The 24,990-nt window shown below is 41.5% G+C and overlaps 1 protein-coding gene across 1 annotated transcript in view; it reads left to right on the top strand.

Moving 5' to 3' along the window:
- The window catches only part of CCBE1 (collagen and calcium binding EGF domains 1), a 572,626-nt gene that overhangs the window by 214,293 nt on the left and 333,343 nt on the right, over nucleotides 1–24,990 (top strand). The gene's annotated exons all lie outside the window — the stretch shown is intronic.

The following is a 24,990-nucleotide window of genomic DNA, read 5'->3' as shown; positions in this document are numbered from 1 at the left end:
TTAAAACCCATGTCCTATTTTATATATACCCAAATTTCAAAACAGTCCTGCAATGTTTATATGACACTCGTTCCATTCCATTGCCTTTTGCCTTACTGACCTATGTAGAAAAGAAAAATAAAAAAAAATACAATTTGTGGTTTACAGCACGTTGCCAAAGGCGCGTATTGCTTAGCTAATGTGAAACCGCAATGGAGGGCCCTTGTGCAGGAACGTAGGGGATTGAATTCTGCCAGGACCTATTACATCATGTCAGTAAACCTCATGAATCATGGGTGCTGGCAGACATATCCCACTATATCATTGGTGCAATTTATCAAAGGTAAAATCAAAATAATTTTTTGTCTCAGGAAGAAATATGGAATTTTGCATTGTTTTGGTCTTCTGATAGAGATGCTGGGATCGTTGCCATCAGTTCTAAGCCCTTATCTAAAGAATTTGTTTTGGAAGTACCTGTACGATATGATGAAATATTAGGTCTACCATTGCGTGATCTTGTCTGCATTATTGCATGATAAGTTTCTCATTAAAATATTCAGTTCATATACATTTATTACATAGATGCTACATTTGTATATTTTCACATGAAATATATGGTATCAACAGAAAGCCCTTACTTGTAGTAAATAGTTTTTTATGTCACCTTAAAGTGATTGTAAAGTCTTGTTTTTTTTTTTTTATATTAAAATAACAAACATGTCATACTTCCCTGATCTGTTCCGTTTGATTTTGCACAGGGCAGACCAGATCCTCCTCTTCTCGGGAACCTCTTTGGCTCTCCTGGCTACTCCCTCCTGTTGAGGGCCCCCCCGCAGCAAGCAGCTTGCTATGGGGACACCCGAGTCAAGCTGCAGCTCCGTGTGTCCATTCAGACATGGAGCTGTCCGGCCCTGCCCCCTCTCTCTCTCCTGATTGGCTATCTAATTTTGATTGACAGCAGCGGGAGCCAATGGCAACGCTGCTGTGCCTCAGCCAATCAGGAGAGAGAGTCCTGGACAACTGAGGCACTCGTGAACATCGCTGGATAGAGAGGGGGCTCAGGTAAGTATTAGGGGGGCTGACGGGAACTGCTGCACACAGAAGGCTTTTTATCTTAATGCAGGGGTGTCCAAACGACGACCCTCCAGCTGCTCAGGAACTACAATTCCCATGAGGCATTGTAAAATCTCTGACATTCACAGACATAACTAGGCATAATGGGAATTGCAGTTCCTGAAAAGCTGGATTGCCATAGTTTGGACACCCCTGTCTTAATGCATAGAATGTATTAAAGCGGAGTTTCGGCCTAAAAATTGAAAAAATCTATTTTGGGCCATCCGCTTGCTGAGGGTCATCTGAAAAAGAAGTGGATGCTCCCGATTTTTTTTTTTTCACTTATCTTGTTTTTGAAGAAAATATACTCACCTTCCTTCCACTTCCTCCCTCTGTGGCCGCAGCCTGCGCCGTCACTTCCGGTTTGCGATGACTCCTGGGAGCTGAACGTCATCGTTCACAGGAGGGAGTCAATGCGCCTACACCGGCCCCGCTCGTCACTTCCGGTGCAGGCGCGGCATTCCCTGCTAAACAGTTTCTGGGCATGCCCAAAAGCTGTGCAGGGATGCCACGCCTGCACCGGAAGTGACGAGCGGGGTCGGTGCAGGGCATTCTGGGACTCCGACATCACCAAAGAGGAGGCAGAAGAGGACGCCCTGGCTTCAGCTGCCCACACCTGAGATGGCAGCGCTGGAGAAGAAATTTTAAAGGTAAGTATTTCTTCTTACAGGTAAGTGCGACCTGGGACAGTACAGAGGCTATCCATTATGGAATGCACTAGCCCTGACTGTCCAGGGGGGATTTCTATCTAAAATTCACCCCCCGAGGCCGGAACTCCGCTTTAAGGTAAAAAACACTTCTGACTTTACAACCACTTTAAAAGGCTCCTTTCAGAGCTGACCTCAATAGATACCTCATATAACTTCTCTAAAAAGGACCTGAACTGAGGAAGCTTTTCCAAAAAAGGCAAGAATAGTCACAGAGTAAAGGAAGCAGAAGCAGCGAGATCCTTCTACTGCCGAATCCTCAGGTACAGCTTCCTCTCCAGCAAGTACAGTAAGCAGCACAGTAATGATAAGACCAAATGTATTGAGACTAGCAGGCAGAGGCAGCAGTAGATCAGGAGCTTCCAAGCTACAACATCTGGCCTGTTACAATATTTTGACTTGCTGCTAGAGTCTGTGGCATATCCATAATGTGCTCAGATTGAGGAATAAGGTCAGCTGAGCCTATAGTCTCTCCCCCCCCCCCCCCCCCCACACCCATTGCTTCCCCAACCAACACACACACAACTGGGAACTGGGAACTGTGATGTAAGGGGCCTCTAATGAGGACCCTGATATAAGGGGGATTTTGATAGGGACCCTAATGTAAGGGGCTCTCGTTAGAACCCTGATGCAAGGGGGCCTCTGATGTAAGGGGGACTCTAATAGGGATCCTGATGTAAAGGGGGCACTGTAATATAAGGTGGACTCTGATAGGGATTCTGATATAAAGGGCAAAGCAAAAAATGTCACCAGCACCCCAAGGATCTCCAGAGTACCTAATGTATGCAACCCCCTTAAGGTGCCTGTTTGGTTATATTGATGATAAATCCCTTTTCAAAAACACACAACTTTTTACGTCTAGTTTTGTTTTATGCAAAAAAAATCCATAACCATGCAATGGAAGTCATCAACCCCCCAACTATAGCTTTTTGGCTTCCTCTCATTAACCAGGCGCTTTCACTATACAAGTTAACGTATGAGGCCAGAGGATGCCCCAGTAATATCTATAAAATTTGTTCAGATCGCACTATACCATCTGCTACCTACATTTTGGCTTCTACAAGGAATGCTAACATATTGTAAATACTGCCATGTTCTTGTCTTGGTGTGGCAGCCCATTTCCCATTTTTTTTTAAAAGGTTGGAATTGCAGATGTTGTGAATGGTTCAAACTTCCGTTAAAACATGTCATGGCAACTACTGTGTGTAAAGAGTTAACTGCGGTGTTAACGGCTCCAGTGACCCAACCTTTCAGCCTCATGGTGCTTGTTGCTCCAGAGCAGGAAAATATCTGCACAGGGTAGGATCTGAATGATCAGAAGTAGAGCTGCTTTTTAAGTTTTATCTTTTAATTGACTATTTATCATTTCATGACTGCTTTAACATGAAAGAAATTCTTCTGGTGCTAGGTCCATTTTAGAGCAGTATGTTCTTATATGCAGAGTTGTATAAAGCAGTGGTCCTCAACTCGGGTCCTCAGGGCCCACTAACAGGCCAGATTTTAAGTATTACCTTGGGGAGATGCAGACTAGAGTACTGCAATCACTGAGCAGCAAATTATATCACCTGGGATGTATTTCAGTTATCTTGCAAACCTGGCCTGTTAGTGGGCCCTGAGGACCAGGGTTGAGGACCACTGGTATAAAGTACTCGAAACCCATACTTGAGTAAACGTACAAGTGCTCGATCAAAAAGTGACTTGAGTAGAAGTGGAAGTGCTCGATCAAAAAGTGACTTGAGTAGAAGTACTAAAGTATTCAACATTTTTTGTACTTAAGTATTGCAAGTAGTTTTTTAAAAAAAATTTGCTACTCAAGTACTGAAAGTAAAAGTACAAGTACTGTGTTATGTAGTTATTAAAGAAAGAAGTCAAAAGTTTGAACATCATATTGTTTTTTATTATGTCAAATGCAGCTTTTATTTATACATACAGTAGCATTTATTTTCGTATGCGCTGATAATACATGTTTTGAGCTTCATGAAACCTGCCATCTACTGTTCTGGCAGTGGTAATTTTTATAATTGTAACGAGTAACTATGCAGCACAAAAAAAAAGTATCGGAGTAGAAGTATTGAAATCATTAAAAAAAATGTAGTGAAGTAAAAGTGGAAGTAGGAGAAAAAAGTTCTACTCCAAGAAAGTACAGATACCGCCTTTCGGTACTTAAGTACAGTAGTGAAGTAGTTCTACTTAGTTACTATACATCTCTGCTTATATGAGAGTGAGTGAAGTCATTGACTACAGAATTGGCTGGATGGCCAAATGCCCATGGAGGCATCATGCAGCATGGGCTCCAAGTATTACTGCACTAAACAGCGTCCAAACTTTTTTTCTAAACAGACTTTTGCTTAAAGAGTTTACCAACTGTCTTCTCAAGATCCCAAAGTCCGCGTTCATAGGGCAGGATATATAGACTTTATGGCTAGCGGTTTGGAGTGCATCAGGCACGGCACCTGTTGCTTATAAAAATATTACCAATAAAGTTGTAACTTGAATCCTGTTCGATTTCCTCTGCACCGTGCCATTACTAGGTATGGGTGGCCTTCTTCAGTCGACAATAAATGACCCTACAAGATGTTTGGATTTTAAAACATTTAAAATATTAGTTTTCTCAGGGTATAATTAAGCTGTAAATCTATCTGCGGTTAAGCCTTTAATTAGATTGCAGAGGGCTGAACGGCACCCGAGGCAAAGCAAAGACTCTCTGTTGTCCTTATCTGGCTGATAGAACATGCTGACCCAGCTCGGGTTATATTATGAACCCTCAGGGTAATGATTTGTGTCATTGGAAGGGGCCGTTCGATTGGATCATTTTTTGTTGTTCCCTTCTCTGTGAAATGGCACAGGCTTGCCTGTTGTGAGCCATATTCCTTACTCCAATGCAGGTGGTCTCCGAAGCCTCTTGCTTTGCTTGGCACATCGAAGCTCTATAAACTGTTTGCTTTTTGTGGTTTGAACCTTTGACTTGTCCTGAAAGGTGGGGCCATAAAGTACACCACATAAATGAAAATTACAACAAACAGAGAAAATGGCAAGCAACTCAGTCCATTTATAACTAGCCTGGGATGTTGCACGTGGGATGGGCAATTATTTACAAGCGCATACAAAATTTCCAGCTCCGAATCCAGCAGTGGGGACCGGTTTCTAACATTTTAATAACAGCAGAGGTCTCAGTTTCATGTAATTGCAAGCACACACAGCATCAAGGTAGCCCTGCAAGGTGTGGTCCTACTTTAAGCCTAAACATAGACAAATTTACAGTATCAATGAATTAAATAAACGTAAAGAGTAAACCTGTATTTACTACAGCTTTAGTAAACTATCCCATAGGCTTTGTAGTAGGCATCATAGAAAGGTGTGTAATGGGGCTCCGCACTCTAATGTAATGATACTTAGAGCAGTGCTGATGTCATTACGTCATTTTAGCTGTCTGACCACAAAAAATACCCCCTAAAACAAATGTCCTCACCACAAAAATTGTATAAACGCAAATGGAGGCTCAATACATGTAGAACTTTCTGCCATGCACCACCTAAGTTATGTAGGCCTAGTACTTTCAGCTTTTTCATTTATTTATTTTTGGGTTCTTTGTGTGTATATATATATATATATATATATATATATATATACATATTTCACATATATATATGTTTCACTAGTATGTGCTATTTATAGATATTTTATTGGCTTGGTTGTGCTGGCATTATTAAATGTAGTATAAATGTAATTGCCTGGATGCCTCTGGGATATCAAAAGATGAGAGACTGATTCATTATTCTAAGGAGAGCCTGGAGAGAAAAGGAAATTTAACATTGACCTATGGCTCATTAATTAGATAGATAGCACCCTTATTTGGACATGTTGTCAGGAATCTCATTAAGAGTCCCGGTAGAACCAGGTAAAGAGGAAAAAAAAAAAAAAAAAAGAGTACAGATAATGTAGTAATATTTGGAGAAGTGAGCCTCCGTATGTATCATGTGTGGTAAGTCTACATCCATGTTATATATTTAAAAAAATCTAATAAATAAAAATGTATTTTTTGTACTTTATAATGTTTACAATATATATATATATATATATATATATATATATATATATATACAGTGCCTTGCAAAAGTATTCGGCCCCCTTGAACTTTGCGCCCTTTTGCCACATTTCAGGCTTTAAACATAAAGATACAAAACTGTAATTTTTTGTGAAGAATCAACAACAAGTGGGACACAATCATGAAGTGGAATGAAATTTATTGGATATTTCAAACTTTTTTAACAAATAAAAAACTGAAAAATTGGGCGTGCAAAATTATTCAGCCCCCTTAAGTTAATACTTTGTAGCGCCACCTTTTGCTGCGATTACAGCTTTAAGTCGCTTGGGGTATGTCTCTATCAGTTTTGCACATCGAGAGACTGAAATTTTTGCCCATTCCTCCTTGCAAAACAGCTCGAGCTCAGTGAGGTTGGATGGAGAGCCTTTGTGAACAGCAGTTTTCAGTTCTTTCCACAGATCCTCGATTGGATTCAGGTCTGGACTTTGACTTGGCCATTCTAACACCTGGATATGTTTATTTGTGAACCATTCCATGGTAGATTTTGCTTTATGTTTTGGATCATTGTCTTGTTGGAAGCAGTGTTAATTTTGGCAGCAAATTTCAATTTAGTTTTAGTCTTAGTCTTAGGACTAAAATGGCATTTTAGTTTTAGTCCCATTTTAGTCTTCTGCAAGTGTTTTAGTTTTAGTCGTATTTAGTCGACTAAAACTCCAGTACATTTTAGTCGACTAAAACTAATTTTAGTCATCTATAATCGAATGGGTGTAGTTCAATTGTAATTTGTAATGCATTATTTAAGCATTTCTCTACAATTTCCAAACTCATTATATATTACTGCTGGTCCTGGAGTGAAAAATCTAATATGTTATTATTTATGGTGGTATTAAGCTTTGAGCATGCACCAGTGTTAATTTTGGCAGAAAATTTCGATTTACTTTTAGTTATAGTCTTTTGACTAAAATGCCATTTTAGTTTTAGTCGTATTTTAGTCATCTTAATTGTTTTAGTTTTAGTCGTATTTTAGTAGACTAAAATTGTGTTAATTTAGTCGACGAAAACATTTTAGTCGGTTTTAGTCGACAAAATTAACACTGGTTGGAAGACAAATCTCCATCCCAGTCTCAGGTCTTTTGCAGACTCCATCAGGTTTTCTTCCAGAATGGTCCTGTATTTGGCTCCATCCATCTTCCCATCAATTTTACCCATCTTCCCTGTCCCTTCTGAAGAAAAGCAGGCCCAAACCATGATGCTGCCACCACCATGTTTGACAGTGGGGATGGTGTGTTCAGGGTTACATAGTTACATAGTTACATAGTAGGTGAGGTTGAATAAAGACAATAGTCCATCCAGTTCAACCTGTGTAGGCATGTGTGGCTGTAATCATCTCCCATACCCCTGAATGTTCTGATCCTTGAGATGTAAGTCTAAGAGTCTTTTGAAAGCCACCATACTACCCGCAGAAACCACCTCTTGTGGTAGAGAATTCCACAATCTTGTTGCCCTAACAGTAAAGAACCCCCCGCGTTGCCTGAGGTTAAAACGCTTCTCCTCTAATCGCATTGTATGCCCTCGAGTCCTCATGCAATCCCTTCGAATGAACAGCTTTTTTTCTAAGCTGGGATCCCCATTAAGATATTTATAAATTGCTATCATGTCCCCCCTCAGACGTCTCTTCTCCAGGGAGAATAAATCGAGCGATTGTAGACGCTCTTCATAGTCAAGGTCCTCCAATCCCCTAATTAGTTTAGTTGCCCTTCTCTGGACTCTCTCCAGCTCCAACACATCCCTCCTGAGGACTGGCGACCAGAACTGGACGGAATACTCCAGATGCGGTCGGACCAGAGTTTTATAAAGTGGAAGGATTATAGTCTTATCTCTGGAATGCATCCCTTTCTTTATGCATGCTAATATTCTGTTGGCTTTGGAAGCTGCCGCTTGACATTGCATGCTGTTTCCTAATCTATCATCAACCAATACTCCCAGATCCTTCTCCATTTTTGATTCCCCCAAGGGCTCCCCTCCTAACGTGTATTGTGATTTTATGTTTTTAGTCCCCAAGTGCAAAACCTTACACTTCTCCACGTTAAACCTCATTTGCCATGTCGTTGCCCACTCTGTTATTTTGTCCAGGTCATTCTGCAGGATATCTGCTTCATGTTGTGAAGTTATTGCCCTGCCCAATTTTGTGTCATCTGCAAAAACTGATATCGAACTACTGATCCCGACCTCAATGTTGTTTATGAATAAATTGAACAAGGTTGGTCCCAGGACTGAGCCTTGGGGGACCCCGCTTACCACCTCAGACCAGTCTGAGTATGCGCTGTTTATTACTACCCTTTGGACCCGCCTTTTTAGCCAGTTCCGTATCCAAGAGCAAACCCTGCTATCGATACCTGCAGACCTTATTTTATAAATTAAGCGCTTGTGGGGAACTGTATCAAACGCCTTAGCGAAATCTAAGTACACCACATCTACTGGTCTGCCCCTATCTAGCTCACAGCTCACCTCCTCGTAGAATGTAAGGAGATTGGTTTGACAAGAACGCCCATTTGTAAACCCGTGCTGATTACTGCTGATGATGTTGTTGTCCTTAGCAAACTCTACAATATAGTCCCTTATCATTCCCTCCAGAAGTTTACATACTACTGATGTCAAACTGACAGGCCTATAATTTCCCGGGATATGCCTCTGGCCCTTTTTGAATATTGGAATCACGTTAGCTTTCTTCCAATCCCCTGGTACATCTCCTGTCCTAATACTGTCAGCAAAGATCAGGAACAGTGGTCTCGATATAACTTTACTGAGTTCCTTGAGTACTCTCGGATGTATGCCATCCGGTCCTGGTGATTTGTTTGTGTTAAGTTTATCCAGCCTTTCCCTGATTTCCCCCTCTGTTAGCCATGGTGGCAAGTCCTGTTTATTACTACTAACCATACAGTCATGGTCAGTGTACCCCTCCTTTTCCTGTGTAAAGACTGACGAGAAAAAAGCATTTAGCACGGTTGCTTTTTCAGTGTCCTCTGTAACCATCCTCCCATCATTGTTAATTATGTGTGCAATATGCTCTGCTTTAGTTTTTTTGCTGTTGATATATTTAAAGAATTTCTTTGGGTTTTTTTTACTATCCTCCGCTATTTGTCTCTCAAAGTTGATTTTAGCCATCTTGATTTCTTGTTTACTTTTCTTATTTGCCTCCTTGTATTGCTCGAAAGCCGATACTGTGCCCTCTGATTTATACTTCTTGAAGGCCAATTTTTTCCCCCTAATAAGTTTTATGACGCTACAGTTTAGCCAGCCAGGTTTGGCTTTGTCTCTTCTAAATTTATTTCCCATAGGAATGCACTGCAAGATGCCTTTGCCTAATATGTTCCTAAAGCATTCCCATTTTTCCTCTGTGGTCAGGGATCCCAGGGTTTGGTCCCAGTTTACCTTTTCCATCATTGAGTACAATTTTGGAAAGTTTGCCCTTCTGAAGTTTAGGGTTCTTATGTTCCCCACTTGTCTTGTTATGTTGTTATTTACACTAAATGTGATCATCCTGTGATCGCTAGAGCCCAGGTTGTCCTGGACTCCTACCTCCGAGATTATGTCTGGGTCATTAGTGAGCAATAGATCCAGGACTGCGTTTTCTCTGGTGGGGGAATCCACCAACTGTGACATGTAATTATCCAGTAAGGTTTCCGTGAATAGGCGGGCCTTCTGTGAGTGTGCAGTCCCCTCTTCCCAGTCAATGTCGGGGTAATTGAAGTCCCCCAATACGATGACTGATCCCAATTTTGCCACTTTACCCATTAGTGCTAAAAATTCCAGCTCTACCTCCTCCCCTTGGTTAGGTGGCCTATAGCAAACCCCCACAATTACTTTCCCCTTTTCTCCTTCCCTATGGAGTTCAACCCACACAGATTCTAAATCCGTGCTCATCCCATCCGTAATGTCACTCCTTTCTGTCACCTTTATATTGTTCTTGACATAGAGACATACCCCTCCCCCTCTTTTTCCTACCCTGTCCTTCCGGTACACCGAATACCCTTGGATATTGGCCAGCCAGTCATGTGAGTGGTCGAACCAAGTCTCTGTTATTCCCACAAGGTCTATGTCCTCCTCATGTACTAACATTTCCAACTCATCCATTTTATTAGCTAGGCTCCTGGCATTAGCATATACACCTCTTAGTTTTACGGAAGTTAAACGTGATTGGCGGTTATGTTTATTCCTGTTTGGTCTGAGGTTCTCCCGCACAGACCTGCCAATTGACCTTGTGGACCTACTGTCGCTGCTGACACTACAGCTGCCTTCAGTCCTCTGCTTCCTCCTGACTGACTCTACTTCTGAGCCCTCCCCCCCGTCTCCTAGTTTAAAAGCCCCTCCAACTTGGTGGCCATCTTTCTCCCCAAAAGAGCTGTACCGTCCCCATTAAGGTGCAGCCCATCCTTACTAAAGAGCCGGTAGCCGACTGAGAAGTCAGCCCAGTTCTCCAGGAACCCAAACCCCTCCTTCCTACACCAATTCCTCAGCCACTTGTTAAGTTCCCTAATCTCCTTCTGCCTCTCCTGTGTGGCTCGAGGTACAGGCAGTATTTCAGAGAAAACCACCTTGGAGGTCCTTTTCCTCAATCTATTACCTAAGTCCCTGAAATCGTTCTTAAGGATCCTCCACCTACCTTTAACTTTGTCATTAGTGCCCACGTGCACCATGACCGCTGGGTCATCCCCAGCCCGCACAACAATCTGTCTGCCAGATCTGCGATGTGCCGAACTCGGGCGCCCGGTAAACAGCAAACTGTTCGGTTCACGAGATCTTTTTTACAGATTTCCCTCTCTGTCCTCTTGATAATTGAGTCCCCCACTACCACAACCTTTCTAACCTTTCCTGAGTTACGGCCCCCCTTCTTCCTGGAGCCGTCCCTCCCCTGGCAGCTGGGGGAGGGTGCATGCTCCAGCTCTGCCACCCCTGAGCTGATATCCCCCTCAACCTGCAACTCGACAGATTTGTTAGGGTGTACCAACTCAGGATTGGCCTCCCTGGCTCTCCTCCCTCTACCCTTCCTAACAGTCACCCAGCTGCGTACCTCTGCTTCTTGCGTCTCCTCTGTTCCTCCCTCCTCTATGCTGGCCCCTACCAGCGCCTGATAGGTAATGTCCAAGCTCCTTTCCAGGTTGTTGATGCCACGCAGTGTTGCCACTGTGTTCTGTAGGTCCAGGATCTGGTCTACCAGAGCAACAAGTTGCTCACATCTTGCACAGCAGTATTCGCCCTCGAATGGTTCATCAAGGAACGCATACATGCAGCAAGAAGTGCACTGAGTGGCATCCGCAATCCTGTCGGACATTATTACCCACTACTCTATGGGGATAATGTTAACGACCTGCTCTTCCTTACCTACCCTACCTCTAACTTCCCTGGTACTAAACCTGGGGTACTCACCAGTCGCTAATATACTAACCAGTCGCTAAGATACTCACCAGTCGCAAAGATCCAACAGACGCAAGATACTCACCAGTCGCAAAGATCCAACAGACGCAAAGATACTCACCAGTCGCAACGATACTCCCCAGTCGCAACGATACTCACTAACCGCAACGATACTCACCAGTCGCAAAGATCCAACAGACACAAGATACTCACCAGTCGCAAAGATACTCACCAGTCGCAAAGAATCTCACCAGTCGCAAGATACTCACCCGATACACACCAGTTGCAAATATACTCACCAGTCGCAAGATGCTAACCCTCGCAAGATGCTAACCAGTCGCAAAATGCTCACTAGTCGCTAAGATACTCACCAGTCTCTAAAATACTCACGGTCGATCAGTCAAGAGCGCCGTCGGTCGGTCGCAGAACAGTCTTGTCGGTCGCAGAACAGTCTTGTCGGTCGCAGAACAGTCTTGTCGGTCGCAGAACAGTCTTGTCGGTCGCAGAACAGTCTTGTCGGTCGCAGAACAGTCTTGTCAGTCGCAGAACAGTCTTGTCAGTCGCAGAACAGTCTTGTCAGTCGCAGAACAGTCTTGTCAGTCGCAGAACAGTCTTGTCAGTCGCAGAACAGTCTTGTCAGTCGCAGAACAGTCTTGTCAGTCGCAGAACAGTCTTGTCAGTCGCAGAACAGTCTAGTCAGTCGCAGAACAGTCTAGTCAGTCGCAGAACAGTCTTGTCAGCCGCAGAACAGTCTTGTCAGTCGCAGAAGTCTTGTCAGTCGCAGAACAGTCTTGTCAGTCGCAGAACAGTCTTGTCAGTCGCAGAACAGTCTTGTCAGTCGCAGAACAGTCTTGTCAGTCGCAGAACAGTCTTGTCAGTCGCAGAACAGTCTAGTCAGTCGCAGAACAGTCTAGTCAGTCGCAGAACAGTCTAGTCAGTCGCAGAACAGTCTTGTCAGTCGCAGAACAGTCTAGTCAGTCGCAGAACAGTCTAGTCAGTCGCAGAACAGTCTAGTCAGTCGCAGAACAGTCTAGTCAGTCACAGAACAGTCTAGTCAGTCGCAGAACAGTCTTGTCAGCCGCAGAACAGTCTTGTCAGTCGCAGAACAGTCTAGTCAGTCGCAGAACAGTCTTGTCAGTCGCAGAACAGTCTTGTCAGCCGCAGAACAGTCTTGTCAGTCGCAGAAGTCTTGTCAGTCGCAGAACAGTCTTGTCAGTCGCAGAACAGTCTTGTCAGTCGCAGAACAGTCTTGTCAGTCGCAGAACAGTCTTGTCAGTCGCAGAACAGTCTAGTCAGTCGCAGAACAGTCTAGTCAGTCGCAGAACAGTCTTGTCAGTCGCAGAACAGTCTTGTCAGTCGCAGAACAGTCTTGTCAGTCGCAGAACAGTCTTGTCAGTCGCAGAACAGTCTTGTCAGTCGCAGAACAGTCTTGTCAGTCGCAAAACAGTCTTGTCAGTCGCAAAACAGTCTTGTCAGTCGCAAAACAGTCTTGTCAGTCGCAGAACAGTCTTGTCAGTCGCAGAACAGTCTTGTCAGTCGCAGAACAGTCTTGTCAGTCGCAGAACAGTCTTGTCAGTCGCAGAACAGTCTTGTCAGTCGCAGAACAGTCTTGTCAGTCGCAGAACAGTCTAGTCAGTCGCAGAACAGTCTTGTCAGTCGCAGAACAGTCTTGTCAGCCGCAGAACAGTCTTGTCAGTCGCAGAAGTCTTGTCAGTCGCAGAACAGTCTTGTCAGTCGCAGAACAGTCTTGTCAGTCGCAGAACAGTCTTGTCAGTCGCAGAACAGTCTTGTCAGTCGCAGAACAGTCTTGTCAGTCGCAGAACAGTCTAGTCAGTCGCAGAACAGTCTAGTCAGTCGCAGAACAGTCTAGTCAGTCGCAGAACAGTCTTGTCAGTCGCAGAACAGTCTTGTCAGCCGCAGAACAGTCTTGTCAGTCGCAGAAGAAAGTGTGATGAGCTGTGTTGCTTTTACGCCAAACATAACGTTTTGCATTGTTGCCAAAAAGTTAGATTTTGGTTTCATCTGACCAGAGCACCTTCCTCCACATGTTTGGTGTGTCTCCCAGATGGCTTGTGGCAAACTTTAAACGACACTTTTTATGGATATCTTTAAGAAATGGCTTTCTTCTTGCCACTCTTCCATAAAGGCCAGATTTGTGCAGTATACGACTGATTGTTGTCCTATGGACAGAGTCTCCCACCTCAGCTGTAGATCTCTGCAGTTCATCCAGAGTGATCATGGGCCTCTTGGCTGCATCTCTGATCAGTCTTCTCCTTGTATGAGCTGAAAGTTTAGAGGGACGGCCAGGTCTTCGTAGATTTGCAGTGGTCTGAAACTCCTTCCATTTCAATATTATCGCTTGCACAGTGCTCCTTGGGATGTTTAAAGCTTGGGAAATCTTTTTGTATCCAAATCCGGCTTTAAACTTCTCCACAACAGTATTTCGGACCTGCCTGGTGTGTTCCTTGTTCTTCATGATGCTCTCTGCGCTTTAAACAGACCTCTGAGACTATCACAGTGCAGGTGCATTTATACGGAGACTTGATTACACACAGGTGGATTCTATTTATCATTATTAGTCATTTAGGTCAACATTGGATCATTCAGAGATCCTCACTGAACTTCTGGAGAGAGTTTGCTGCACTGAAAGTAAAGGGGCTGAATAATTTTGCACGCCCAGTTTTTTATTTGTTAACAATGTTTGAAATATCCAATAAATTTCGTTCCACTTCATGATTGTGTCCCACTTGTTGTTGATTCTTCACAAAAAATTACAGTTTTATATCTTTATGTTTGAAGCCTGAAATGTGGCAAAAGGTCGCAAAGTTCAAGGGGGCCGAATACTTTCGCAAGGCACTGTATATATATAATATATATATATATATATATATATATAGATAGATACATATATATATATATATATATATATATATATATATATTTATTTATTTAATTACCTATTTATTTTTTTTGTGGATGTTCTTGTATGATGAATTGCATTACTTCTATTTTGTAAATGATTTACTGACTCAGGTCGGTGTCGTCCAGGGTTTTATTTGAGTTCCCTAATGGATGATAGCATTGTATAACTTGTGTATCACTACCTTTAGTTTGGGGGTGGGGGGGGATGGTTGTTTGCTATTAATCTGTGCGTTTATATCTGTGGGGTGTTGTACCTTTTGTATAGCGTCATGTAATTTATAATACAGCCATATTTCAATTTTTCCAGACATTTTTTGTGATGTTGACTTTAAGGGGTACTTTGTGGGTTTCTTTTATTTCATTTTGGTTCCCTTGTCTGCTTACTTGGTGCAGCTGGTTTGCATTTTGAATATTTTAGTTCTCTGCATTAAGGACTGCCCCACTCTGGAGAAGAGACAAAGAAAAATAGAACCCTAAAATAAAATATAAAATACAAATGGGGATCCTGAAAAGTGGGGTCGAAGCTTAGTTTTAATTCACTTGTTTGTCTGAATTTGCAATGCACGGTATGGTACATTATAAAGCTATTATTACTGTGTTTAATTAAAAATAATCTTGTTGATCCCTGTTGTTTGATTTATTCCTTTCTTACAATGCATTCAAATATGGAAAGAGAGAAAATAATCTGGTTTGATTTCCTGTAAGGACAATTCTAAGTAGCAGAGAGAGTCAATTAACCTTTTGGCAAGACAACAAAACCTGAACAGTGAGTGGATTGGTAAGCCCTTATCAAGTCTCTCCAATGTTTATAGCCAGTAAAGCCCGTGCGATTTAGTTAAAGCTTTGGCTGCTTTTGAGAACACTCCGATGGCTCTTAATTAGCAAAGCTTGTAAAATAGTTTTGCATCAATCTAGAGAGTGTAGAAACAAATGTGCACATGTGGTTGATATTTATGTTTGTGTGCCGTTCAAACTTTCTGTGGTTCTGTAAATATATATACACATGTAATCATAGACTACAAATTTCTTGTATGATAATCTGTACATTTCCATGGAAAACCATTGGTATTGGCTGAGACACGTTTCCACATTGGCTAGAAGTCTTATAGCCAATTGGCACACAGACCTATATATTTATTATGAATTGTTTCCACAATTGTTTTGAAGGTTCTGGGGCCTCGTTGGTATTTTGCCGTTTACACTTTAACAGTTAGTGGGAATTCATTATCAAAAAAAATCAATCACTTTGTTGATTCAGGTCAAAGCAACAGGTTCTCTTGGCTGGTCACTTCTCGCGGCTATCTGTGATGTGTTCCCCGTATATTCCGTTTATCTTTTTGAAAGTATGGGCATGTGACCTTCTTCCCCAGATGGCAGATTTTAACCTTTACTGTGGTGAGGTATGGTGGTGAGGTATGTTATTGACAGCCTGTGATAATGTGAAGGGGCACAGTGTGCTCCCAGCACAGAGACCGTGGTCTCACTGAGAGCCCCGAGCCCCATTCTAATGATCGAGACCCGGATCTCCCGATCCTGGGTCACCTGATCGCTGTGGTAGCTTCTGATTGGCTACGACAGGACAGTCACTGTGAGGCCCGAACCTGTGTTTTTCTGTCTCTGTAAATAGAGAGGAAAAAATAAGTGTGTGTAAAAAATAAATGAATAAAAAATAAAATAAAAAATAAGAACAAAATACCTAGATCAAGGTTTGAGCTAGGTCTGTGCCAGGGTTAGTTTTGCTCAAGTGCGGGTCAAAGTTCAGAGTCAGGGTCAAAGGTCTTGGTCAGTATATTTTGGGCAGGAATAATTATTTTTCTTAAATTAGCAATAGTGTCATTTAGTGTCAGTGTGTTTTAGTTAGGACAAAAAAAAAAAGAGCGAAAGGTGCACTATTGCTTCTGGGCTGTACTACGGGTACAAGCAACAACTGACATACACATATGTTGTATCACTGTGATCATCAGGAGCAGGGTAATTTATTTTGGGGTTGTTCTTTGGTGGTGGATTATGGTAGTAATAAGAAATACAGAAATACATTAAAACCCTGTTATATCGCGGTTTAGTTTTTGCGATCCCGGTATATTGCGTTTTTTTTCTGTAAGACCTATTAATATTAGAACACTAAAGATAGAGAAAAGTGGGGCTTTACGGGCCAGTGGGAGTAGAAGGATCACTCACAAACCAATTGCTAAAAATATTTTACATTTTATTAAATTTACCTCTTAAAAAACATGGGCGTATTAGCACGTGTTAACACAAACAACATAGCATAGAATAATATTAATAAAATCAAATATAGAGGAGTCATGAATAGAAATACATCCCAGAGGGGAGAGATAACCAAAAGCCTGTATAGGATGGAAAGAGTAGGTCTCTGATGGAATGCGGTCAATGTAGGTCCCCAGCAAGCCGACGCGTTTCGCTTAAGGCTTCCTCAGGGCCTGTGAGACCATAACAGACCGGTATTTCTATAGGTAACATGAAATCAAACAAAACAACAATTAGTGACTTATAATTCCAAACAGTTACATCAATCATCATTAGTCAGATATAATCATATGAAACTCTGGTTTGTACTGACCCTTATCAATGACTCGGAAGATGACAGATTGGCGACACGGAAAAACACCACCAAATATTGTCCCCTTAGTATTTGTGTATAGCCTTCAATGTATACATATATTCACTCATTAATTTTAGGCTAAGTGTCCAGCCTCCTGATCACCGCAGTGAGCACCGCTGCAAGAGTAGAGTCCATTTAGTTATATGCATATTACTGTGGATATATTTGGAGGATATTCAATACTGATCCACCTTATTAAGCTGAATAGGGTGGCACTATGTTATAGCTTGATAGTCAGGACTCTTGGTTTGTGAGTGATCCTTCTACTCCCACTGGCCCGTAAAGCCCCACTTTTCTCTATCTTTAGTGTTCTTATATCAATTAGGGGTAAGGGCCTATATGCACGGTACCTTTTTTCTTGACCTATTAATATTATTTTACTAATTAAATCATTGTTAATTAAATATTTTTGTGTTTTCCATTGCTCTTGCTCTGTCTCTCAGTATCTTTTATGTGTTTAAATGTGTTTCTATTGTTTTAAAAGTGTGTTTAAAGACCTTAAAATGCTTTTAAAAGTTCAGTGAAAGTTATAAAAACATGCCTAGAGTGTATTTAAATAGGGTCTTTCTATTTCGTGGATTTTCACTTTTCGTGGGTGTGTTCGGAACGTAACCCCCGCGATGGAGGGGGGTTTACTGTATACAGCTACATTTTAAAAAATGCTTTTTTTTTTACTATTTTGGTCCAACGTTCCTTTGATAATAATAAAAAAAAAAAAAAAATAGCAGATATCTATAACCATTTACTACCAAATGAAAGCCCAATTTGTCCTGAAAAAACAATGTATAATGCACCTGGATTCACAAAGTAGTTGTTATAATATGTACTAGAGATCCACCGATTATCAGCAACACCGATATATCGGGGGCTGATCTGCACTTTCCCCGATATATCAGAATCGGCTTTTGATTTATCGATATTGCCGATATTTCAGGGAAAGTGCTTGTACCGGAGTGATGCCTGCAGCTAGAGGCATCATCCCGGTAATGGTGTCCATAGCTGACGGTCGGCTGCCTTGTAATGACAACCGATGCGGCTGAGAAGCCGTTCAGCTGTCATTCCAAGGAGCGGGAGGGGACGTCCCCCCCCCTCCCGCCACCTTCATAGCCGTCTGACCCGGGTCTCCATTTCTTTGAATTCTGCGCTGCCGCGTACCCGGAAGGGATGTCATGACATGACATCACTTCCGGGTACTGGCGGCGCCGAATTAAAAAAAAAACGTACAGCATTCAAAACAGCCAAACTTGGTGTTTTGAATGCTTTTAAGTGCAGAGGAGGGGTTTGGGATCTTTTAGACTACCAGATCCCTCCACCACAGTACCTCTAGACATTAAAAAAAAAAAATGTCGAAAATATTGGCAGATATCGGCTGATACCGATATCTGATGACCAAAATATCAGTATCAGTATCGGCGGTAAAAAAACGATATCGGTCGATCACTAATATGTACGGTTTTACTAACTCATGTCAAAATTGCAAAATTGTGCCTAGGCATTAAGATTTGCTTTCCCTTAGGTGTGAAGGGGTTAATATAGTCTTCTTCTCTCAAGACAGTGAAAATCTTTAGCTTCTTGGCAATCTTACCAGGGATAGAATAACCTTTACTTCACAAGAAAAGATAATACTGAGAGCTGGATGCCCACTTCCTCACATTGGGGTTGTTTTACTAAAGGAACTTTGCAAGGAAAACTTCACTTTTGTTCCCCCAGAGTTAATGAATGAGGTGAAGTTCTGTTGACTTCCATCATCCAATCATGTGCAAGCAAAATGCACTTTATTTTGTTTACCTTGCACATGATTGGGTATTCTTTGCACAGTGACTCTGGGTAAAATTCCATAGCAAAGTGCAACTTCCTTTGCTAAGGGAACAACCTATTTGCATTTAATAAATCAACCCCATAGCCTTTGGCATATCAAAACAATGCATGCCTGTGACGTCGAGAAGGAGGTTTGGGCAAGGGGAGCAGAATGTACCAACACTCTCAGAGGTTTAAATTTTAGGATGATTGTTATGGGGGCTGTAGTGGGGGGCAGTTTTCTAAAAAATTAAAGCAAAGTTTTTTAAGCTTTACACTAAAATGAGGTGATAATTGGGTCTCTTTAAATCATTTTATGGCGACCTTGATTAAAAAGAAAAAAAAAATTTTATGGAAAAAAAAAAAAATTGTGGTTTCAAAAAATGGAAATATTTCCTAATGATTCCAAACATTTCAAAGTCTGAATTTCATTGTAATATCTTTATGTAATCCTACAAGACATATACCAATCCACTTGCTAAACTACATACAAATACAGGCATCTCTTCAAGCGGCCGTGGTCCACTGTGAGTCCAGCTTAGTATTATGATTTAAAGCAATGCCTAGTTATGATATGAACAGAAAGATGTAGTTAGGCTTAGTGCTTTGTAAGCGGAATATCAGAAATTTGTTACCAGGGAAATTAAGTAATGGAAACTGAAGCAAAGCATTCATTTAAAAATAAAATATTATATTGGCAGAGAGAGAGGAGGAGATATTCAACATGCATAGCCAGATATGTGAATGTCTCCATGATGCCAGAGTCTAAAATTGGTCATACATTAGGGAACTGAAAGGTTAAACAGTCACTGGATAGTTGTATGGGCCATCTTGGAGTGGGTGATTATTAGAGATATTTTAGTTCAGAACTTGATTTCTCATTTAGAATTTAAGAGAACAAAAAAAAGTCCTGTTGCAACTGTGTTGTGATCCTAATGGCTCCCCTGTTCCTCTTTCTACTCCAAAAGAATCACTCTGACCAACTTCTCGTTCCAAAGGGCCTCATAAGAGAATGAATCCACATACTCTGGGAAGCGTCCTGTAGGCCCCATCCAGCTGCCAGACTAAGTACATGTCCATTCCCTTCAAGGAGACGGCCAAGTTGCCGTCTAGTTCAATGAAATTTTTCTGTCTGTGATTTACAATTTTTGGTAATATGAGTAAGCAAAAGCTTTCCAATGTGTATCTTTGGAAATTCTTTGAGCATTAATGATAAAAACACTTTCCTCTTTGCCAGTTTGTTCTGGATAAGAACTATGGATAGAAGGGAAATGAGAGAATGCGTTGTTTCTCTTAACAGACTTGTGTTGTACTACTGCTCAACCCTTTGATTCCTAATCATTACATACTACATTGTGCTGTCACGAGGATAAAATCAAATTGCCACTTATAAAGTAATCTTTAGCGCTCTCTTCTCCTTTCCTTTCCCCTTTTCCTTTCCTTTCCTTTTCTTTCCTTTCCTTTGCCCTTTTCCTTTACTTTCCCCTTTTCTTTTATTTTCCCCTTTCCCTTTCATTTCCCCTTTTCCTTCCCTTTCCTTTCCTTTTCTTTCCTTTCCTTCCCCCTTTCACTTACCTTTCCTTTCCCCTTTTCCTTTCCTTTTCTTTTCCTTTCCCCTTTTCTTTTCCTTTCCCCTTTTCCTTTCTTTTCCCCTTTTCCTTTCTTTTCCCCTTTTCCTTTCCTTTCCCCTTTTTCTTTCCTTTCCTTTCCCCTTTTCCTTTCCATTCCTTTCCTTTCCTTTCCCCTTTTTCTTTCCTTCCCTTTCATTTCGCCCTTTTTCTTTCCTTTCCTTTCCTTTCCCCTTTCTCTTTTTTCATATCTTTTTCTCCCTGTATACTTTTCTCCATGTCTTCCTTTTCTTTAATACCCTTTTTACCCTTTCTTTACCTGTCCTTTCCTTTTCCTTTTCTTTCTTTTTTCCTTTCTCCTCTTCTTTCTCTTTTTTTTTTTCATTTGGATAGAGTAGTAAAGGTTAAGAACTACTGTCAGTTTTTTTTATTGTTGTTTGTTTCCCTGTTAGGGAGATTTGTTCTTTCTAATTATCCTGCTTCTAATTATCGTCACCAGGAATAAAAGTGAAAAAAAAAAAATTTGAGTTGCCACCAGAACAGGAATTCCTTTCTTTTACCCTTTTCCTTTTCTTTCTCATTCCTTTCCTTTCCTTTCTGATTAATTTTCTTTCCTTTCTCATTCCTTTTCTTTCCTTTCTCATTCCTTTCCTTTCCTTTCTCATTCCTTTCCTTTCCTTTCTCTTTCTCTTTCTCTTTCTCTTTCTCTTTCTCTTTCTCTTTCTCTTTCTCTTTCTCTTTCTCTTTCTCTTTCTCTTTCATTTCCTTTCTCATTCCTTTCCTTTCTCATTCCTTTCCTTTCTCTTTTTTCATATCTTTTTCTGCCCCTATGCTTTTCTCCATGTCTTCCTTTTCTCTAACCACTTCTGGACCGGAAGGTTTTACCCCCTTCCTGACCGGGCCATTTTTTTGCGATACAGCACTGTGTTGCTTTAACTGACAGATGTGCGGTCGTGCGACGCTGTACCCAAATAAAATTGATGTCTTTTTTTCCCAACAAATAGAGCTTTCTTTTGGTGGTATTTGATTACCTCAGTTTAAATTTTTTGCGCTATAAAAAAAAAAACATATTTTGAAAAAAAAATAATAATTTTTACTTTCTGCTATAAAACATACCCAATACAATTTTTTTAAAAAAAAATCGAATTTTTTCATCAATTTAGGCCAATATATATTCTGCTACATAATCCTAATACGTGTATATTGATTGGTTTGAGCAAAAGTAGTGCGTGACGCAACTGAAGGACTTGATAAAACCACCTTGATTGTAAGGGGTACTCTGTCCTCAATTGCTCATAAATTTATAGTTTTATTTATTTTTATTTTTTTATTTATATTATTTATTTATAAATGTATAGCTCATAGTTAAGATGACAGCTCTCATATAGTTGGAATAGGGTAGTTACCCCTGCTTTCTCCCATCTCTGAAAACCCCGGAGAATAGAAAGCTGAGGGAACCTATCGCTTCTCCAGATCAGAGTATATCTAGTAGGGCAAGAGATCCCAATCATATTTTTAACGGCATCCCATACTTGATACATTAATACCAGAGTGGGCTTAGTGGTAGATGAGAACCCCTAGACCCCCCCTCCGCCCTGTTGTCCCCTCCAGTACCTGCAATGGTGGCTGACCCCAAACACATTTCCTTTTTTTTTTTATTAATTTGCCTTGTACGTGTGCAACCGGCAGTCTATATATAAATAAAACAAAGCAAAAGCCTTGGAAAGAAGGTGTACAACTGACAGACAAAATCAAGAGGGGAACCTGAGTAAAGTTTGTAACTAAATATACTGGAAGAGGCAGAAAGAAAATAATAAATGGCAGATTGAATAAATTGCTTTGTATACTTTGTTTCCTCGGCTCTCATGGGACCTTTATCCTGTAAGTCTGCTCTACTGCCATTAACACCCTCATCAGTTGTGCCACTATCCACCAATCAAACAGTAAACGCTGACATCGATCAATCAGTAGAGTCGTAACCAGTTACAGAAAGTGTGAATGTACGTCTTTACAGGAGCAAGTTCCTTTTCAGAGAATATAAAAAAAAAAAAAATGATCGCAGCTGCTTTTAGGAGCAATTAACATCAGCTTGAGTTTTTGTTACTATGTATGAGATTTTATCCAGCAAAACAATACTTATCTTATCCTTTATTCAATGAAAGAATGTAACATCAGCTGCAGACTTCTTCATATTATTTAGTACATGAATAAATCATTGTCTGTTAGATATGTTTTGGGAAATCATTATCATTTTTAAATGTATTTAAGGCTAAACTTGACCACTTAACCACTTGCCTACAGAGCACTTTCACCCCCTTCCTGCCCAGACCGATTTTCAGCTTTCAGCGCTCTCACACTTTGACTGAGAATTACTCAGTCATGCAACACTGTACCCATACAAAAATTGTGTCCTTTTTTTCACACAAATAGAGCTTTCCTTTGATGGTATTTGATCAATACTGGGTTTTTTATTTTTTGTGCTATAAATAAAAAAAGACTGAAAATATTGTGAAAAAACGCATTTTTCTTTGTTGTCATAAAATTTTGCAAATTAGTAATTTTTCTTCACAAATTTTGGCCAAAATTTATACTGCTACTTATCTTTGGTAAAAATAACCCAAGTAAGTGTATATTATTTGGTCTTTTTGAAAGTTATAGAGTCCACAAGCTATGGTGCGAATCATTGAAAATTGATCACACTTGATCACACCTCATGTACTGAAGGCCTATCTCATTTCTTGAGACACTAAAAAGTCAGGAAAGTACAAATACCCCCCAAATGACCCCTTTTTGGAAAGTAGACATTCCAAGGTATTTAATAAGGGGCATGGTGAGTTTTTTGAAGTTGTAATTTTTTTCCCACAATGCTTTGCAAAATGAAGATTTTTTTTTTTTTTTTTTTTTTTACAAATTGCCGTATTAACAGGTTATTTCTCTCACACAGCACATGTATACTTGCAACTACACGCCTGTGCGTTGCCCGTGATTTGCAATAGCACCCCAAACGCTGTGCGATGTTGCAGCGATTTCCGCCTGCCGAATCGAGGTAACATCACGCAAACAACGCATGACGCCCCAAAGAAACTCTTGTACCTTTTTTGGGCGTCATGCGATGTTTGCGCGATGTTACCGCGATTCGGCAGGCGGAAATGGCGGCAACATCGCACAGCGTTTGGGGTGCTATTGCAAATCATGGGCAACGCACAGGCGTCCCGCGATTTGCAATGATTTCCGGATCGCGGGCAGAATCGCGGTTATTCTGCCTGCGATCGCTACTCTCACATGTGAACATTATGGGTGTCAATTTCTGGGCACTGATGAGGTGACTGTTGGGTGACAGGGGACATTGGGGGGGGGGCTGAGGACTGTGTGGGGACCTTTATTTGTGTGCTTTTTACTTTTTACAGGTGTACAGAGCAGTAACTCAATGTTTCTAGTTCTTCTCCCCTCACACTGGAAGCTGTATGAGGGGAGAAGAGCTAGTAACACTGAGTTACTGCTCTTTGTTTACATTTTGTGATCGGCTGTGAATGGATTCACAGCCGATCACATAGTAAACAGTCACTGTCAGTGACTGTTTACTACCGCCGGTGACAGCTGTGTTCCTACGGAACACAGTGCCACCGAAATGACCGCGCTGCGCGCTCCCGATCGCGCATGCGCTGTCATCTCCCGGGCGCCTCCTTTGTGATCGGCTGTTTCATTGGAACACAGCCGATCACGTGGGAAACAGCCATGCCTATTGGCTGTTTCCCCCCTGCCGGTGACCGGCTGTGTCCCGGGGACACGCCGACACCGGCAGTGCACGGCGGCGCGCCCGCGATCGCGAGCCTGCCCTGCTTGAATGGGCGGACGTCATATGACGGCCGCCCAGGATAATAGCCGCACCGTCCCGCCGTCATATGACGGCGGGCGGGCGGTAAGTGGTTAAGGCCCGGAAGGTTTTGCCCCTTAATGACCAGGCCATTTTTTGTGATTCGACACTGCGTTACTTTAACCACTTAAGCCGCGGAGGATTTGGCTGCTCAAAGACCAGGGCCTATTTTGCAATTCTGCACTGCGTTAATTTAAAGAGGAAGTAAAGTCGAAAAAAAAAACGAGATAAAAAAAGCCCTGTAAAGAGAAAGGCATAATGAGCTAGTATGCATCGCATACTAGCTCATTATGTAGTACTTACCTTAAAACGAAGCCCCCGCCGTGCCGCCACCTCAGCGACAGGACAGCAACATGTCCTGCCGTCCTGCTTCTGGGTTCGCGTCCTCCGGCCATCTGATTGGCCGGAGGCGCGATTACATCACTCCCGCCGCCGTTCACGGCACTGAGCTCTGAAGGAACGGCACGGGTGGCCGTTCCCTCAGAGTGCCTGCGCCGATGACGTCATCGGCAGTTTACACTGTAAATATCTCCTAAACGGTGCAAGTTTGGGAGATATTTATAGCACCTATAGGTAAAAGTTATACAAGTGGGTTTACAACCTCTTTAATGGCAATTGCGCGGTCGTGCGATGCTGTACCTAAACGAAATTGACGTCCTTTTTTTCCCACAAACAGAGCTTTCTTTTGGTGGTATTTGATCACCTGTGCGTTTTTTACTTTTTGCGCTATAAACAAAAAAAAGAGCGACAATTTTGAAAAATTACAATATTTTTCACATTTTTTATATGAAATTCTCAAAAAAAAATGTAAAAATCAAAATGTTTTAACATTTTAGGCCAATTTCTTTTCTGCTACATATTTTTGGTACGAAAAAAAAAAAACCCAATAAGCGTATTTCGATTGGCTTGCGCAAAAGTTATCGCGTCTACAAACTAGGGGAAAGATT

This window comes from Pelophylax lessonae (assembly GCF_965119305.1).
Source record: "Pelophylax lessonae genome assembly, chromosome: 1".
Lineage (NCBI taxonomy): Eukaryota > Metazoa > Chordata > Amphibia > Anura > Ranidae > Pelophylax > Pelophylax lessonae.
Note: the sequence above shows the minus strand (reverse complement) of the source record. Positions and strands in the feature narration are given on the sequence as shown.